General features: G+C 41.9%; 1 long non-coding RNA gene across 1 annotated transcript in view; it reads right to left on the minus strand.

Annotated features, from left to right (window-relative positions):
- Positions 1 to 3,259: 3,259 nt before the first annotated feature.
- LOC140710186 (uncharacterized) overlaps positions 3,260 to 19,844 on the minus strand; it is a 37,976-nt gene continuing 21,391 nt past the window's right edge. Inside the window, exons 3-4 of the long non-coding RNA XR_012091130.1 lie at positions 8,025 to 8,178; positions 3,260 to 5,172 (exon numbers count right to left, since the gene is read on the minus strand). This is a non-coding gene — a long non-coding RNA (uncharacterized lncRNA). The remainder of the gene's footprint in view (positions 5,173 to 8,024; positions 8,179 to 19,844) is intronic.

The following is a 19,844-nucleotide window of genomic DNA, read 5'->3' on the forward strand; positions in this document are numbered from 1 at the left end:
AACAAAAGAAAAGAATAGGCAAATTGAACTTCATCAAAATTTAAAACTTTTGAGCAAGATGGCTGACTAGAGATGCCTGGTGCTAGTCTCCCCCACAAGAAAGGACATGACAATAAATAAATAGCTAATAGTTGACTGGATTGTTGAAGGAAGAGCACTGGAGTACAGTGAGAAAGTGGAGATGCACCTGTGGTGACTGGAAGTACAGGAGGGCAACATGGAGGCACCTGCCCTTTGAAGCCCCATTTCCCTTACCAGGATCAGATCAGCCCAGAGATGGGAAGGATTTCCCACTGCAAGGAATAGGTAAGCAGAAGATTCTCACTAGATACATGGCCACCACAAATACCTACAGTCTGTACTATAGGAGAATCTCACAGTCCTCACAAGTCCTGAGCCCAGTTTAGAGATCTACCAGGAATTGACTTAGCTGCCTTGCCCTGGATTAGGAGCAAAAAGTGTACACTCCCCACACTCCACCCACTCCCTGTAAGCCAAGCTGCTGTGGCATGGTGCAATATTGAGACCATAGCCACTTCTGCAGTGTGCCCTTCTCTGGGGGCCAGTAGCCACTACACCCTTCAAGTACACAGATGGCTGAAGGCTCCAGCTCCAGAGAGCCAGACCCCATGTTGGCTGACCCACTGTGTAAACACACATGCTTCCAACCTGAGAAACAGAAACAGCCAGGTGAGCCCACCTCTGGCAAAGCCACACCATCATCACCACAGATTCTCTCAGCTTAGGCTACTGGGAAACTTGCAGATTCCACTACTGTGGATTATAGCTGAAGAAACTACATGAAGACTGCACCACTGCATCCACCTAGAACCAAGACCAATGCACCCCACTGTAGTGACATCCCAAGACTCATTCATACAAGTAAACTTTTCCCTTGAAAATGTATTCCATAAACATAGAAAAGATGACTTTTCCACCAGACATGTAGAAATCAATGTAGAAATACATCAACCCTGAAAAAGAAACATGTCACCTCTAACAGAAAACAATAATTCTCCAGTAACAGTAATCATAGGAAATATAGGAAATGCCAGAAAGAAAAACAATTAAAAATAATAATCTTAAAGAAACTTAATAAGTAGTTCATGCCTCTAATCCCAGTACTTTGAGAAGCCAGGATGGAAGGATAACTTAAGGCCAGGGATTCGAGATCAACCTGGGCAACACAGGAAGACCACATCTCTACAAAAAAAATAAATAATTAGCTGGGGATGGTGACACACGGCTATATTCCCAGCTACTCTGGAGGCTGAGGCAGGAGGATTGCTTGAGCCCAAGAGTTTGAGGTTGTAGTGGGCTACGATCACACCACCGCACTCCAGCCTGGGCAAGAGGGTAAGGCCCTGTCTCAAAAACAATGACAAGAAAAAAAATTCAGTGAGATACAAAAGAACACAAACAGACAATTCAACAAAATCGGAAAAACATTTCATAATTTGAATGAGAAATTCAACAACAAAAAAAATAATATTAAAAAAAGCAGAAATCTCAAAACTGAAGAATTTAATGAATTAAATAAAAATTTAGCCACACACTAGACCAAGTATATAAAATAATTTCTGAACTGGAAGACATGTCTTTTGAAATAAGACAGGAAGGATGGAAGGAAGGAAGGAAGGAAGGAAGGAAGGAAGGAAGGAAGGAAGGAAGGAAGGAAGGGAGGGAGGGAGGGAGGGAGGGAGGGAGGGAGGGAGGGAGGGAAGGAAAGGAAGGAAGGAAGGAAGGAAGGAAGGAAGGAAGGAAGGAAGGAAGGAAGGAAGGAAGGAAAGAGTCAGGCACGGTGGCTCATGCTTGTAATCCCAGCACTTTGGGAGGCTAAGGTGTGTAGATCACCTAAGGTCAGGAGTTCAAGACCAGCCTGGCTAACATGGTGAAACACTATCTCTACTAAAAATACAAAAATTACCTGGGCATACTGGTGTGCACCTATAATCCCAACTACTCGGAAGGCTGAGGTGGAAGAATCACTTGAACCCAGGGAGTGGAGGCTGCAGTGAGCTGAGATGCACCACTGCACTCCAGCCTGGGCAACAAGAGCGAAACTCTGAAAAACAACAACAACAACAAACAAAAGCAGAAATAGCAAGGAAGGAAAGAAGGAAGGAAGGAGAAAGCAGGCAGACTGCAGGATTTATGGACACCACTAAGTGAACACTGTTTTTGTTTTTTGTGTTTTTTTTTTTTTGGTCTGAGACAGAGTTTTACTCTTTGTTGCCCGGGCTGGAGTGCAGTGGCATGATCCTGGCTCACTGCAACCTCTGCCTCCTGAATTCAAGCGATTCTTCTGCCTCAGCCTCCTGAGTAGCTGGGATTATAGACGCCCACCACCACACCCAGCTAATTTTTGCATTTTTTAGTAGAGACGGGGTTTCACCATGTTGGCCAGGCTGGCCTCGAAATCCTGACCTCAGGTGATCAGCCTGCCTTGGCCTCCCAAAGTGCTAGGATTACAGGCCTGAGCCACTGCACCTGGCCCAAATGAAAAAACATTGATATTGTGGATTTTCCAGAAGGATAAAGGGTGGTAAAATATTAGAAAAGCATATTTAATAAAATAATAGATTCGACCCAAACAGGTCCTCTCTAAAGCACATTATAGTCAAATTGTCAAAAATCAAAGACAATGTAACAATTTTAAAAGCAGCAAGAGAAAAGTATCAAGTAACCTATGAGAGAATCCTCAGTAGACTAGCAGTAGATTTATCAATAACAAACTTGAAAGCTAAGAGAGAATGGATGGTATATTCAAACTAGAGTAAGAAAAACACTGTGTATGCCTATCAAGAATACTGTACCCAGCAATGCTATCTGTAAGAAATAAAGGCTGGGCACGGTGGCTCATGCTTGTAATCCTAGCACTTTGGGAGGCCAAGGCAGGAAGATGATGAGTGCAGGAATGTGAGACCAGACTGGGCAACATAGTGAGACTTTGTCTCTAAGGGGAAAAAAAATTAAAGTAACCAGACATGGTGGCACATGCCTGTGATCCTAGCTATTCAGGAGGCTGAGATGGGAGGATTGCTTGAGCCTGGGAGATCCAGACTGCAGCAAGCCATGAATACACTACAGCACACCAGCCTGGATGAAAGAGCAAGACCTTGTAAAAAAAAAAAAAAAAAAAAAAAAAAAAAAACTTCAGGGAGGCCTATATTCAGAAGTGATAAGTGCCAAGACCAGCTTGGTCGAGGAGACCCTAACCCAGCAGCACTAGAGGAATTAAAGACACACACACAGAAATACAGAGGTGTGAGGTGGGAAATCAGGGGTCTCACAGCCTTCAGAGCTGAGAACCTCCAACAGAGATTTACCCATGTATTTATTAACTGCAAGCCAGTCATTAGCATTGTTTCTATAGATATTAGATTAACTAAAAATATCCCTTATGGGAAATGAAAGGATGGGCCAAAATAAAGGGATGGGTTGGGCTAGTTATCTGCAGCAGGAGCATGGTCTTAAGACACAGATCACTCATGCTATTGTTTGTGGTTTAAGAATGCCTTTCAGGGGTTTTCTGCCCTGGGCGGGCCAGGTGTTCCTTGCCCTCATTCCAGTAAACCCACAAACTTCCAGCGTGGGCATTATGGCCATCATGAGCATGTCACAGTGCTGCAGAGATTTTGTTTATGGCCAGTTTGGGGCCAGTTTATGGCCAGATTTTGGGGGACCTGTTCCCAACATGTGCCCCTTCTTTGATTTGCAAATCAATAACAGCAAAGGCAACTTTGTCATGGTGAGCTACTTCTCACAGGAGTCAGATCCACATCTGCAGACTATACAAAGACTAACAACACAGATTAAAAGCACAATCATCATTGAAATCACAGAGCTTCCAAGTGTTTTATCCATTGTAATGGGTTACTAACTGCTAATTTGTCTGCAGTTCCTTCAACACTCCAGTTCCCGGCGTTAAGGCCAGGTGTGCCTGGGATGCTTTAAATATTTGTTCTTTTAATTTTGAAATATCCAAAGACAAGTTTATAGAGTGTCTTTCTAGATGCTTTTCTATTTTTTCCCAAATTTTGGTATTATTAAGAGCTATTAATAATTTCCACAAAGCCTTATGTTTAGCTCCTAGAGCGGGCCATATCATTTGAAGTTGAGGTACCACTATACCGCCATGGTTCCAGATAATAGGAACTTTTGCCATACTTCTTATCATTTCTACCATCTGACCATTTTCTTCAGATCATCTGAACTAGTGTGGCCATGGCACGCAGACTGAGAGGTGCAATTTAAGCTAAACATCCCCTTAGGGGACCAATCAATAACGATTCCATAGGAATTGTTGCGTAGCACCTCTGCCTGTTCTGCAATGCAATCTTACTAAACAAGTATGCTCATTATTTCTGGCCAGGTTCTATTTTGTTTACAAATATGTTTTTGAGGGTGGTATGCCTCAATTATAGGAGCAGATTTATTATGGTAAATACTGAGATCAGAAAGCATGTGTAACTGTGTCATAGGGTGATTACATCCAGGCATTATTGCCAGCCAAGGTTGATAAATATGCCCAACAAGTATAATTGTTCTCTGTGTCAGCCCTTGCGGAAGGAATACTCACGGCAATGGTGATCACCGCTATCATAGCTACCATTAAATTACTCATTGTGACTGGTTGTCCTGCTTTCCTCAGGTTTTCTTCCACCATCTGTGACAGTGTCATGATTTGTCCCCAGGTGGGTGGCTGTGTTCAACAGGTGTTGCTCGTGACAGTTGGGGTCCTCCTCAGCATCAGCCTCAACATAGCTGCAACCAGGGGATCCTCGGGATCCTCACAGATTCTTCCTCGTCATCTGGCTCATGATAAGGTTACAGGTGTCTTGATGGTATCCACATTGGCTGTTGATTTTGGCCTGGAGAAACACAAGCATAACCTCTACCCCAAGTTATTATTTTACCTATTTCCCAACTTTTTGTTATCAGATCTCTCCACCAAACCAGTTGTTCTGCTTCTGTCTTTGCAGCCGGTTTCTGTAGATGCTGTTCAGCTGCTGATAACATCTGGCATTTGGGCAGGCTCAAAAAATTTAAAGTTCATAATGCTAGATTCAATTGTGTATCTGCTGTCCCATAATCCCTGCTTCTCCCCTTTTTTGTTTTTTTCATCAGTTGTTCATCTGTATGAAATAGTAACTGAGCATTTTCAATTAACTGTGTGGAATGAACCACATATGAAGAATCAGAAATCACATTAATAGGCATATCAAAACCAGTCAATACGTCAATTACAGCTACAACCTCCGCTTTTTGAGCTGAAGTATAGGGCGTCTGGAAAACTTTACCTTTTGATCCAGAATAAGAAGCTTTACCATTACTAGACCCATCCGTAAAACAATGAAAATGCTTAGCAGGCTGCAGGTTGTTTACTGCAGGAATTGTAAATGCAAACCATTCACAGTCTTGCTCAGCTAAAGCGATAATAAAGAAACAGTCTTTCAAATCTATGACTATTAAAGGCCAGTTCTTTGGAATTATAGCAGGAGAAGGCAATCCTGGCTGTAATGCTCCCATAGGATGTATAACTGAATTGATGGCTCTTAAGTCAGTTAACATTTTCCATTTACCTGATTTTTTCTTAATTACAAAAACTAGATAATTTCAAGGGGAAAATGTTGGAGCTATGTGCCCATTTTCTAACTGAACTAATTTCTCTAAAGCCTCCAGTTTCTCTTTACTTAGTGGCCATTGTTCTATCCAAATTGGTTTATCTGTTAACCTTTTTAAAAGGACAGATTCTGGAGGTGTAACAATGGCCGCCATCAAAAATGATATCCTAAACCTTGGTGAGAACTTTGTCTTTCTGCTAGAAGCAGTTCTTTCAAACAGTGCAAATTCTTTCCTAGTCCAATACCAGGAACACACCCCATTATATGCATCATAGGTTGACTTTGAGGGCTATATAATTTTTCTGGAATTAGAACTTGTGCTCCCCATTGTTGTAATAAACCTCTCCCCCATAAATGTATGGGTACAGAAGCTATAATTGGTTGAACAGTCCCAGGTTGTCCATCGGGCCCTTCACAATGCAAAATATAGCTACTTTGATATACTTCAGGGGCTTTACCAACTCCAACTATGTTGAATTGAGTGGGTTGAATTGGCCATGTGGACAGCCAGTGCTGTAGAGAAATGATTGAAATGTCCGCTCCTGTATCAACCAAACCTTTAAATTTCTTTCCCTGAATAGTTATTTCACAGGTAGGAAGGATGTTTATCAGTAATTTGATTTACCCAATAAGCTGCTTTGCCTTGTTTGTTTGTGCTTCCAAATCCTCCTGTTCATTTAATTTCACTTTTTCCCATTCCCACATACGGCAAAATCAGGAGCTGTGCTATGCGCTCTCTGGGCTCTGCTTTCCAGGGAACAGAAGTAGATATAACAATTTAAATTTCCCCATTGTAATCTGAATCAATGAGTCTTGTATGTATTTGTACCCCTTTTAAATTTAAACTAGACCTGCCTAGAACTAATCCTATCATCCCCGCTGGCAAGGGTCCACAGACTCTTGTTGGGAACTTTTGTGGGAGTTCCCCAGGACTCACAACTTTTGTGCAGCATAAATCTACTGTGGCACTACCAGCTGTGGCAGGGGACAGACATGGTACAGGGGTGAGGGAATGGCCTGAGCTGGAAATGCCCCAGTTTGGAATGGGGCCCAGGACGGGCCCCTCATGGTGTTTCCTGAAATCAGGTTTCCATCTTTATCAAATTTAGATTGACACTGAGTAGCCCAATGTTTTCCTTTTTTACATTTTGGACATATTTCAGGCTCAGCAGTTTTCTTTTTTCCCCTATCTGGCAGCCTGACTCACTGATTTTTTCTACATTCTTTTTTAGTATGACCATGCTTCCCACAGTTAAAACAAACTCCAGGAAATGGAGTATTTCCTTTATCCACTCTCAGTCCTGCCGTTGCCTGTGCTAGCAGAGTAGCCTGATGCAGATTACCTCCGATGCCATCACAGGCCTTCATATAATCAACTTAAATGTGCTTTCCCTCTGATAAGTCACAGAGCAGCCTGGCAATCGGGATTAGCATTGTCAAAAGCTAATAATTGCAACACTGTATCCTGAGCAGCCTGCAATCACCTTTTTAAGAGACTCCTGTAATAGAGCTATAAAATCCACATATGGTTCTTTTGGTCCCTGTTTTATAGCACTAAAGGAAGGGTATTGTTCCCCACCTGAAGTGATTTTTTCCCAAGCTCTAATGCACACTCCTGTAAGCTGTTCTATAGCATCATCCTGCATGACCACTTGTGCATCTAAACCAGCCCAGCCACCAACCCCCAAAAGTTGGTCTGCAGTTATATTAATTTGAGGTTGGGCCTGGGCATTGCAAGCAGCCTGAATGGAAGCTTCATCTGCCCACCAAGTTTTAAACTGTAAGAACTGAGCAGGAGTTAGACAAGCTCAAGTAAGAGCGACCCAGTCAGTAGGAATCATCTGACTGGAAACAGCAACATTCTTTAACAGTCCCATTACAAAAGGAGAAACTGGTCCATAATGATTAATAACTTGTTTAAATTCTTTGAGAAATTTAAAAGGAAAAGGTTCAAATGTAGCTATACTATTTCCCTGTTGATCTGAGGGGTGTATTCTCACAGGGAACCGCCAAGCCTCCAAGTCACTCTCTCGTCAAGCTTGCTGAATTCCTGCCTGAATAGAACTAAGAGCAATCGCTCGAGGTGCTGCTCCAACAGTCACTGGGGCAACTACTTTTCACCGAGTGTCCTCTGGAAAAGAAAGATTTGGAGGGTCAGGCCACTCTTTTTCTTCAAAATAACAATGAGGGGGTGCAGAAGGGTAGGGATGAACCTCTCCCTCCTTTGCCGCTTTAACTTTAGCTGGCAAATAAACCTGCTCTGTAATCTCTTCTGTTACTTTGTCATACTCTGCTTCCTCCCCATCATCAGTGTGAAAAAGTTCCAAGGTGGAAGGAACCAGAACCCATACTTGACCCATTGTTACCCTACACTTCTGAGCTTTCCTTCTTACTCACCATGGGGATTGCTTTAAGAGTACTCTGGTGTCCTCCAGCTAGTTCCACATTCTCCAACCATCACTCTGGTGACCCTTTGACCTAGATTTGAGGCCTCACGATGGACACCACTTGCCAAGACCAGCTTGGTCAGGGAGACCCTAACCCAGCAGCACTAGAGGACTTAAAGACACACACACAGAAATACAGAGGTGTGAAGTGGGAAATCAGGGATCTCACAGCCTTCAGAGCTGAGAACCTCCAACAGAGATTTACCCATGTATTTATTAACTGCAAGCCAGTCATTAGCATTGTTTCTATAGATATTAGATTAACCAGAAGTATCCCTTATGGGAAACGAAGAGATGGGCCGAAATAAAGGGATGGGTTGGGCTAATTATCTGCAGCAGGAGCATGGCCTTAAGGCACAGATAGCTCATGCTATTGTTTGTGGTTTAAGAATGCCTTTCAGGGGTTTTCTGCCCTGGGCGGGCCAGGTGTTCCTTGCCCTCATTCCAGTAAACCCACAAACTTCCAGCGTGGGAATTATGACCATCATGAACACATCACAGTGCTGCAGAGATTTTGTTTATGGCCAGATTGGGGGCCAGTTTATGGCCAGGTTTTTGGGGGGCCTGTTCCCAACAGAGAAGATGATAACCACCATCATAAAAATATGTGAAACTATAAAATTCACTGGTAAAGTTAATACACAGGGAGAAAGAGATTAAGACTCAAATCTTAACCCTACAGAAAACCTCCCAACCACAAAAGTAAACAGTAAGAAAAGAAGGAACAAAGGATATACAAAACAAGCAGAAAACCATAGAACGCTAGGAGTAAATACTCACCTATTAAGAATAACGTTGCATGTAAATGGATTGAATTTTCCCATTTAAAAGATATAGACTGGGCTGACTATTTTCGGACTCAGCCCACCTGCACCCACGTGAAATAAACAGCCTTGTTGCTCACACAAATCCTGCTTGGTGGTCTCTGCACATGGATGTGTGAGATATTCGGTGCCAAAGACATAGGTCACAGGGACTCCTTCAGGAGACCAGGCCCCTGTCCTCACCATCATTCCATGAAGAGATCCACCTACGACCTCGGGTCCTCAGACCAACCAGCCCAGGGAACATCTGACCGATTTTAAATCGGGTAAGTGGCCTTTTTTTACTCTCTTCTCCAACCTCTCCCATTATCTCTCAATCTCTTTCTCGTTTCAATCTTGGCACCACCCTTCAATCTCTCCCTTCTCTTAATTTCAGTTCTTTTCATTTTCTGGTAGAGATGAAGGAGACACATTTTATCTGTGGACCCAAAACTCCAGTGCCCATCACAGACGGGATGGCAGCCTTCCCTTGGTGTTTAATCATTGCAGGGATGCCTGCCTGATTATTCACCCATGTTCCATTGGTGTCTGACCACCGCAGGGACACCTGCCTTGGTCATTCACCCACATTCCTTTGGTGGCAAGTCAATTGTGGGGATGCCTGCTTTGGCTGCTCACCCACATTGTGGCCCAGGGCTGCTCCCCACCCCCTTCTCTGTGTCTCTACCCTTCTCTTTAAACTCGCCTCCTTCACTATGGGCAACCTTCCACCCTCCATTCCTCCCTCTTCTCCCTTAGTCTGTGTTCTCAAGAGCTTAAAACTTCTTCAACTCTCACCTGACCTAAAATCTAAGCGTCTTATTTTCTTCTGCAACACTGCTTGGCCCCAATACAAACTCGACAATGGTTCTAAATGGCCAGAAAATGGCACTTTTGATTTCTCCATCCTATTAAATCTAGATAATTTTTGTTGAAAACTGGGCAAATGGTGTGAGGTGCCTAATGTCCAGGCATTCTTTTACACATTGGTCCCTCCCTAGTCTCTGCTCCCAATGCAACTCATCCCAAATCTTTCTTCTTTCTCTCCTGTCTGTTTCTTCAGTCTCCACCCTAAGCTCTGAGTCCTTTGAATCCTTCTTTTCTATGGACTCATCTGACCTCTCCCCTTCTCCCCAGTCTGCTTCTTGCCAGGCCAACCCAGGTCCCAATTCTTCCTCAGCTTCTACTCCCCCACCCTATAATCTTTCTATCACCTCCCCTCCTCACACCTGGTCTGGCTTACAGTTTTGTTCCGTGACTAGCCCTCCCCCACCTGCCCAACAATTTCTTCTTAAAGAGGTGACTGGAGCTAAAGGCATAGTCAAAGTTAATGTTCCTTTTTTCTTTATCCGACCTCTCCCAAATCAGGTGGCATTCAGGCTCTTTTTCACCAAATATAAAAACCCAGACCAGTTCCTGGCCCATTTGGCAACAACCTTTAGATGCTTTACCGCTCTAGACCCAGAGGGGCCAGAAGGCCGTCTTATTCTCTATGCATTTTATTACCCAATCTGCTCCCCACATTAGAAAAAGCTCCAAAAATTAGATTCCAGCCCTCAAACCACACAGCAGGACTTAATTAACCATGACTTGAAGGTGTACAATAATAGGGAAGAGTTGCAATTACTTGCCTCTGCTGTGAGAGAAACCCCAGTCATATCTCCATACACAAAAACTTCAAAATGCCTAAGCCACAGAGGTCAGGCATTCCTTCAGGACTTCCTCTCCCAGGATCTTGCTTTAAGTGCTGGAAATCTGGCCACTGGACCAAGGAATGCCCACAGCCTGGGATTTCTCCTAAGCTCTGTCCCATCTGTGTGCGACTCCACTGGAAATTGGACTGTCCAACTGGCCCAAGACTCTAACTCCTTCCCAGATCTTCTCAGCTTAGTGGCTGAAGACTGACACTGCTGAATCACCTCGGAAGCCCCCTGGACTGCCACAGATGCCGAGCTTCAGGTAACTCTTACAGTGGAGGGTAAGGCTGTCCCCTTCTTAATGAATATGGAGGCTACCAACTCCACATTACCTTCTTTAGAAGGGCCTGTTTCCCTTGCCTCCATAACTGTTGTGGGTATTGACGGCCAGGCTTCTAAACCTCTGAAAACTCCCCAACTCTGATGCCAGCTTAGACAACATTCTTTTATGCACTCCTTTTTAGTTATCCCCACCTGCCCAGCTCCCTTATTAGGTGGAAACATTTCAACTAAATTATCTGCTTCCTTGACTATTCCTAGGCTACAGCCACACCTCGTTGCTGCCTTTTTCCCCAGTTCAAAGCCTCCTTCGCATCCTTCCCTTGTTATCTCCCCACCTTGATCCACAAGTATGGGATACCTCTACTCCCTCCCTGGCAACCAATCACACACCCATTACTATCCCATTAAACCCAATCACCCTTACCCCACTCAATGCCAATATCCCATCCCACAGCACACTTTAAAATGATTAAAGGCTGTTATCACTCGCCTGTTACAGCATGGCCTTTTAAAGCCTATAAACACTCCTTACAATTCCCCCATTTCACCTGTCCAAAAACCAGACAAGACTTACAAGTTAGTTCAGGATCCACACCTTATCAACCAAATTGTCTTGCCTATCCACTCCATGGTGCCAAACCCATATACTCTTCTATCCTCAATACCTCCCTCCACAACCCCTCCATACCCATTATTCTGTTCTGGATCTCAAACATGCTTTCTTTACTATTCCTCTGCACATTTCATCCCAGTCTCTCTTCACTTTCACTTGGACTGACCCTGACACCCAACAGGCTCAGCAAGTTACCTGGGCCATACTGCCACAAGGCTTTGTGGACAGCCCCCATTACTTCAGTCAAGCCCAGATTTCTTCGTCATCTGTTACCTGTCATGGCATAATTCTTTATGAAAATGCACGTGCTCTCCCTGCTGATCATGGCTGGCTAATCTCCCAAACCCCAAGCCCTTCTACAAAACAACTTCTTTCCTTCCTAGGCATGGTTAGGTACTTCCACCTTTGGATAACTAGTTTTACCATCCTGACTAAATCATTATGTCAACTCACAAAAGCAAACATAGCTGACCCCATAGATCCTAAATCCTTTCACCACTCCTCTTTTCATTCCTTAAAAACAGCCCTAGAAGTTGCCCCCATGCTGGTTCTCCCTAACTCAACCCAACCCTTTTCATTATACACAGCCAAAGTACAGGACTGTGCAGTCAAATTTCTTACACAAGAGCCAGGACTGTGCCCTGTAGCCTTTCTGTCCAAACAACTTGACCTTACTGTTTTAGGCTGGTCCCCAACCCCATGACTGTATCTCTCTGATCCACCTGACATTCACTCCATTTCCCCGTATGTCCTTCTTTCATGTTCCTCACTCTGATCGCACTTGGTTAATTGATGGCAGTTCCACCAGGCCTAATTGCCACTCACCAGCAAAGGCAGGCTATGCTATAGCATCTTCCACATCTATCATTGAGGCTACCACTCTGCCCCCCCTCCACTACCTCTCAGCAAGCCAAATTCATTGCCTTAACTCAAGCCCTCACTCTTGCAAAGGAATTAGGCATCAATATTTATACTGACTCTAAATATGCCTTCCATATCCTGCATCACCATGCTGTTATATGGACAGAAAGAGGTTTCCTCACTACTCAAGGTCCTCCATCATTAATGCCTCTTTAATAAAAACTCTTCTTAAGGCGCTTTACTTCCAAAGGAAGATGGAGTCATTCACTGCAAGTGCCATCAAAAGGCATTGGATCCCATCACTCAGGGCAATGCTCATGCTGATATGATAGCTAAAAACCAGCTAGCATCCATCTTCTATCCCTCATGGCAGTTTTTCTCCTTCTCATCCGGTCACTCCCACCTACTCCCCCACTGAAACTTCTACCTATCAATCTCTTCCCACACAAGGCAAATGGTTCTTGGACCAAGGAAAATATCTCCTTCCAGCCTCACAGGCCCATTCTATGTTGCCATTTCATAGCGTCTTCCATGTAGGTTACAAGCTGCTAGCCTGACTCTTAGAATCTCTCATTTCCTTTCCATCATAGAAATCCGTCCTCAAGGAAATCAATTGTCAGTGTTCCATCTGCTATTTTACTACTCCTCAGGGATTGTTCAGGCCCCCTTCCTTCCCTACACATCAAGCTTGGAGATTTGCCCCCGCCCAGGACTGGAAAATTGACTTTACTCACATGCCTCGAGTCAGGAAACAAATACCTCTGGTCTGGGTAGACACTTTCACTGGATGGGTAGCAGCCTTTCCCACAGGGTCTGAGAAGGCCACCGCAGTCATTTCTTCCCTTCGGTCAGACATAATTCCTCAGTTTGGCCTTCCCACCTCTATGCAGTCTGATAATGGACTGGCCTTTACTAGTCAAATCACCCAAGCAGTTTCTCAGGCTCTTGGTATTCAGTGGTACCTGGTTTTCCCTCAAACTGCCACCCTTAAATCTCTCTTTAAGTGGATAGAAGATCTTCAGTGACAAAGTGCACTCCAATACTTTCACCCTGATGAAGTCCTATTCTTTACTTTTATACTCACTCTTATTCTGGTTCCCATTCTTATGCCACCCTCTACCTCTCCCCAGCTTTCTCCACTACACTATCAAACTTACTCTCTCCTAGCCATTTCGAATCCTTCTTCAACAAACAATTGTTGGCTTTGCATTTCTCTTTCCTCCAAAATCGCTGAGGCCCTGACTTACTCACTGCTAAAAAAAAAAAAATGGGACTCTGTATATTTTTAAATGAAGAGTGTTGTTTTTACCTAAATCAATCTGGCCTGGTATAAAAACTCAAGGATAGAGCCCAAAAACTCACCAATCAAGCAAACAATAACATTGAACCCCCTTGGACACTCTCTAATTGGACATCCTGGGTACTCCCAATTCTTAGTCCTTTAATGCCTATTTTTCTCCTTCTTTTATTCAGACCTTGTGTCTTTTGTTTAGTTTCTCAATTCATACAAAACTGCATCCAGGCCCTCACCAATAATTCTATATGACAAATGCTCCTTCTAACAACCCCACAATATCATCCCTTACCATAAAATCTTCCTTCAGCTTCATCTCTCCCACTCTAGGGTCTCACATCGCCCCTAATCCCACTTGAAGCAGCCCTGAGAAGCATCGCGCGTTATCTCTCCATACCACCCCCAATATTTTTCGCTGCTCCAACACTTCACTATTTTGTTTTGCTTTTCTTATTAACATAAGAAGACAGGAATGTCAGGCCTCTGAGCCCAAGCTAAGCCATCATATCCCCTGTGAATTGCACGTATATATCCAGATGGCCTGAGGCAACTGAAGATCCACAAAAGAAGTGAAAATAACTGTAACTGATGACATTCCACCATTGTGATTTGTTTCTGCCCCACCCTAACTGATAAATGTACGTTGTAATCTCCCCCACCCTTAAGAAGGTTCTTTGTAATTCTCCCCACCCTTGAGAATGTACTTTGTGAGATCCACCCCCTGCCTACAAAACATTGCTCATAACTCCACCACTTATCCCAAAACCTATAAGAACTAATGATAATCCCACCACCCTTGCTGACTCTTTTCAGACTCAGCCCACCTGCACCCAGGTGAAATAAACAGCCCTGTTTCTCAAAAAAATATATATACACACACACATACATATAGACTGGCTGCATGGATAAAAACACAAGACCCAGTCACGTGCTGCTTACAAGAACCTCACCGTACCTTTAAAGACACACATAGACTGAAAGAGGAGGGATGGAAAAAGATATTCCATGCAAATGGCAACCATATTTTAGCATGAATAGCTATACTTGTATCAGACAAAACAGACTTCAAGTTAAAAGCTGTAAAGAGATAAAGAAGGACATTATATAACAACAAAGGTATCAATTCAGTGAGACAATGTAACAGTTGTAAATACATAAGCACCCAACACTGGAGCACTCAAATACAAATAAAGCAGATATTATTAGATCTAAAGGAAGAGATAGGTCCTAATATAGTAATAGCTGGGGACTGCAACACCCAACTCTTGTTCCTGGACAGATGATCTAGACAGAAAATCAACAAAGAAACATGAGATTTAAACTGCACCACAGACCTAATGGACCTAAGAGATATTTACAGAACCTTTCATCCAATGGCTACAGAATACACATTATTTTCATCAGAACATGGAACATTCTCCAGGATGGACCATATATTAGGCCACAAAACAGTCTCAACAAATTTTAAAAAATCAAAATTATATTAAGTATCTTCTCAGACCACAGAGGAATAAAAGCAGTTATCAACACCAACAGGAACTTTGGAAACTATACAAATAAATGGAAATTTAACAACATGCTCCTGAATGACCAATGGATGAAGAAACAAATTAAGAGTAAAATTTTTAAATTCCTGGAAAAAATGAAAATACAAATACACATACCAAAACCTGTAGGATACAGCAAAAGCAGTATTAAGAAGCAAGTATATAACAATAAATGTGTACGTCAAAAAACTAAAAAGGTCCCAAACAACCTAACAATGCACCTCAAAAAACTAAAAAAGCAGGAACAAACCAAACCCAAAATTAATAGAAAGAAATAAAAAATAAGGGCAAAAATCAATGAAACTGAGACTAGAAAAACAATAACAATACAAATGATCAATGAAACAAAAAGCTGATTTTTTGAAAAGATAAACAAAACTAACAAACCTATCTGGATAAACAAATCTAATAGACTAAGAGAAAAGAAAGAGAACCCAAATAAATGAAATCAGAAACAAAAAAGAAGACATTACAATGTATACCATAGAAATACAAAAGATCATTACAGAATATTGTGAAGAATCATATGCTGACAAACTGGAGAATCTGAAGGAAATGAACACATTCCTGGAAACATACAACTTACCAAGATTGAACCAAGAAGAAACAGAAAACACAAGCAGATCAGTAACAAGCAACGAAATCAAATAGTAATAAAAATCCTTCCAATAGAGAGAAGTCCAGGACCAATTGCTCCATTGCTTAATTCTACTGAACTTTTAAAGAATTAATACCAATTATTCTCAAACTATTCCAAAATATTAGATCAGAAGGAATTCTTCCTAACTCATTCTATGAGGCCAGCATAACCCTGATACCAACACCAGACAAGGACACAACAGATCAATACCTCTAGTGAACATAAATGCAAAAATCCTCAGTAAAATACTAGAAAACCAAATCTAAAAACACATCAAAAACATAATACCCCATGATCGAGTGGGATTTATACCAGGAATGCAAAGATGATTCAAAATATGCATATCAACAAATGTCACCTATCACTTCAATAGAATGAAAGACAAAATACTATGATAATCTCAATAGATGCAGAAAAAGTTCTTTCTAAAATTCAACATTTCTTTATTATAAAAACCCTTAATAAATTAGGTATAAAACGAAAGTACCTCAACCTAATAAAGGCCATATATGATAAATCCACAACTAATATCTTACTGAATGGATAAAAGCTTAAAGATTTTTCTGTAAGAACTATAACAGGACAAAGATACCTACCCTCACCATTTGTAGTCAACATAGTGCTAGAAGTGCTAGTCAGAGCAGTCAGGCAACAAAAAGAAATAAAAGGTATCAAAATTGGAAATGAGGAAATCAAATTATCCCTGTTTGCAGATGACATACTCTGATATATAGAAAAACCTAAACGGTTTACCCAAAACAACCCTTAGAACTGATAAATGAATTCAGTAAAATTGCAGGATACAAACTTAACATACAAAAATCAGTAGCAGCTCTATACACAAACAGTGAACTAGCTGAAAAAGAAATCAAGAGGGCAATCCCATTTACAATAGCAAAAAATATAAAATACCTAGGGTTAAATTTAACTAAGAAGGTGAACAACCTCCACAAGAAAACTACAAAATGCTGATTTAAAATAAAGAAATTGAAGATGATACAAACAAATGGAAAGACATCCCATCCTCATGGAATGGAATAATTTATATAACTAAAATGACAATACTACCCAACACAATCTGCAGATTCAATCCAATTCCTATGAAAATACCAATGACATTTTTCACAGAAATAGAAAAAAAAATTCTAAAATTTGTGTGGAACCACAAAAGACTCCAAATGGCCAAAGCAATCCTGAGCAGAAAGAACAATGCTGGAGATATCACAATACCAGACCTCAAAATATACTACACAGCTATAGTAACTAAAACGCATGGTATTGCATAAAAACAGACACACAGACCAATAGAACAGAGTAGAGAACCCAGAAATTAATCCACATATTTACAGCCAACTGATTTTTGACGAAGATGTCAAGAACACTCACTGGGACAGCCTCTTCAATAAATGATGCTGGGGGCTGGGTCCAGTGGTTCATGTCTATAATCCCAGCACTTTGGGACGGTGAGGTGATCTCTCACCTCTTCCCTTGCTTGAGCCTGGGAAGTCGAGGCTGCAATGTGTTGTGACTGCACCACTGCACTCCAGCCTGGGCAACAGAGTGAGATTCTGTCTCAAAAAAATAGAGGTGATGCTAGGAAAACTGGATACCAATATGCAGAATGAAACTAGACTCCCACCTCTCACCCTGTACAAAAATCAACTGAAACTGGATCTAAGACCTAAATGTAAGACATACAACAATAAAACTACTAGAAGAAAACATAGGGGAAACACTACAGGACATTGGTCTGGAAAAAGATTTTATGGATAAAACCTTAAAAGCACAGGCAGCAAAAGCAAAAATAAACAAATGGGATTACCAAACCAAAAAGCTTTTGCATAACAACAGAAAGAATCAACAGAGTGAGAAAACAACTTACAGAATGGGTGAAATATATTCAAACTACTTATCCAACAGGGAATATATATCCAGAATATACAAGGAACTCAAACATCTTAACAATCAAAAAACAATCTGATTTAAAAATGGGCAAGTGACCTAAACAGACACTTCTCAAGAGCAGACACATAAATGGCCAACACGTATATTTTTAAAATGCTAAACATCACTAATCATCCAGGAAATGCAAATCAAAACGACAGCGAGGTATCATCTCACCCCCATTAGGATAGCTATTATCAAAAAGACAAAAAATAACAAATGCTGACAAGGATGTGGAGAAAAGGGAATTCCTATACACTGCTAGTGGAAATATAAACTAGTACAGCCACTATGAAGAACACTATGGAGGTTCCTCAAAAAAAAAAAAAAAAAAAAAAAACAACTACAAATAGAATTCCCATATGATCCAGCAATCTCGCTAATAGGAATTTATCCAATAGAAAGGATATAATTATATCAGAGAGACATCTGCACCCTGATGTTTATTACAGCACTATTCACAATAGCCAAGATACAAAATCAACCTGGGTGTCCAACAAGATATAATTGGATAAAGAAAATGTAGTATGTATACACAATGGATTACTATTCAGTTATATAAAAGAATGAAATCCTGTCATTTGCAGCAACATGGATGAAACTGGCAAACATTACATTAAGTGAAATAAGCTAGAAACAGAAAGTTAAACCCTGCATGTTCTCATTCATATATGAAAGCTAAAAAAAAAAAAAGTTGATCTCATAGAAATAAAAAGTAGAACAGAGGATACTAGAGGCTAGGAAGGGTAGGGGAAAGGAAGGGATAGAGAGATTTGTTAAATGATACAAAATTACAGCAAGCAAGGGTCCAATTTAGCTGACTAGATGCAGCTAGAACACACCTCTTCTCTGGAGAGGAGCCAAAATAACAAGTAGATATTCGTACATCAACTAGATTATCTATGAGAGAACAATGTAATTCAAAAGAGAAGTGACAGGAAGCACCAAAAGCAAAGAAAGAGAGGGAAGCAAGGCAGTCTGCTCAGCCAGGATCAGCTAGGAGCTGAGATAAGCTCCCATACACCAGTAAAAGGGTAAGAGACCCTCAGGGCTCCACATTCCTCTAAGAACTAGAGAAATGTTCACAGCCACCACTACTCCCACCTAAGGATTCTGCTGGTGGCCTAGAGACCACCCCACCGCTGTCTATCACAGCTGGCCGCTGAATGCAATATTCACGGACTTGAGTACAAGTCCACTAGCCCAATCCAGTCCCCCTAGTACTCGATCGTACCATTCAGGGGCCTGGGGATCTCCCGGCCCAGTCTACCATCATTGGCACTTGAACACTCCTCCTAGGATCTGAAGTTAGGCCAACCCAATCTGTCAATACTACCAAAGATAGTACCTACCTGCACATGCCACTAGTGGGCTATGGAACTGGCCCACTTAACCTGTCACAGTCACCACCAACACCAGCACAGACTACTTGGGTTTCAGTGAGTTGTTCCTCTACTGCTACTGCCACCACCCACATTACCCTCTCTGCCCAGGGGCCCAAAAACCTGTCAACATGCCCAGCCCACCACTGTCTCTACTGGTATCAGAGCAAGCCACCTGGAGGCCCAATAGTCAGCCTCCCTGGACCCACTGACACTAATGCTAACGTAAACTGCCCTGGGAACAAAGGACAGCGTGCTCAGCCCCCTGCTCCCAAAACTGGGGCCCAAAGGCTAGCCCACCTGGCATCCTAGTCCCCAGCAAAGCTTCACCACAGCCTCCACTCATAACGGCACCCTAAGTCACTGAGGAAATCACAGATACCACTGACGCTATTTACAACTGAAAAAAACCATAGAAAGATTATACTAGTGCACTCACTCAAAATCAAAGCCAAAGTGTCCTACCCGCCAAAAACACATAAATCTTCAGGAATACGTACTCCTTTATGAAAGCAAATACAAAAAAATTGGAATAAGCAACTGTTACACTAGGTGCACAGATGTCAATGTAAAGACACAGGAAACATGAAAAAGTAAAGAACTCTAAATGTTTTCTTGGACTGTTTTTATATCAAAAAAAAAAAAAAAGTAAAGGAATCTGACACCTCCAAAGGAACACAATAAATCTCCAACAGCATATCCCAATC

The sequence above is a fragment of the Chlorocebus sabaeus genome, chromosome 25, assembly GCF_047675955.1.
Source record: "Chlorocebus sabaeus isolate Y175 chromosome 25, mChlSab1.0.hap1, whole genome shotgun sequence".
NCBI classification, from domain to species: domain Eukaryota; kingdom Metazoa; phylum Chordata; class Mammalia; order Primates; family Cercopithecidae; genus Chlorocebus; species Chlorocebus sabaeus.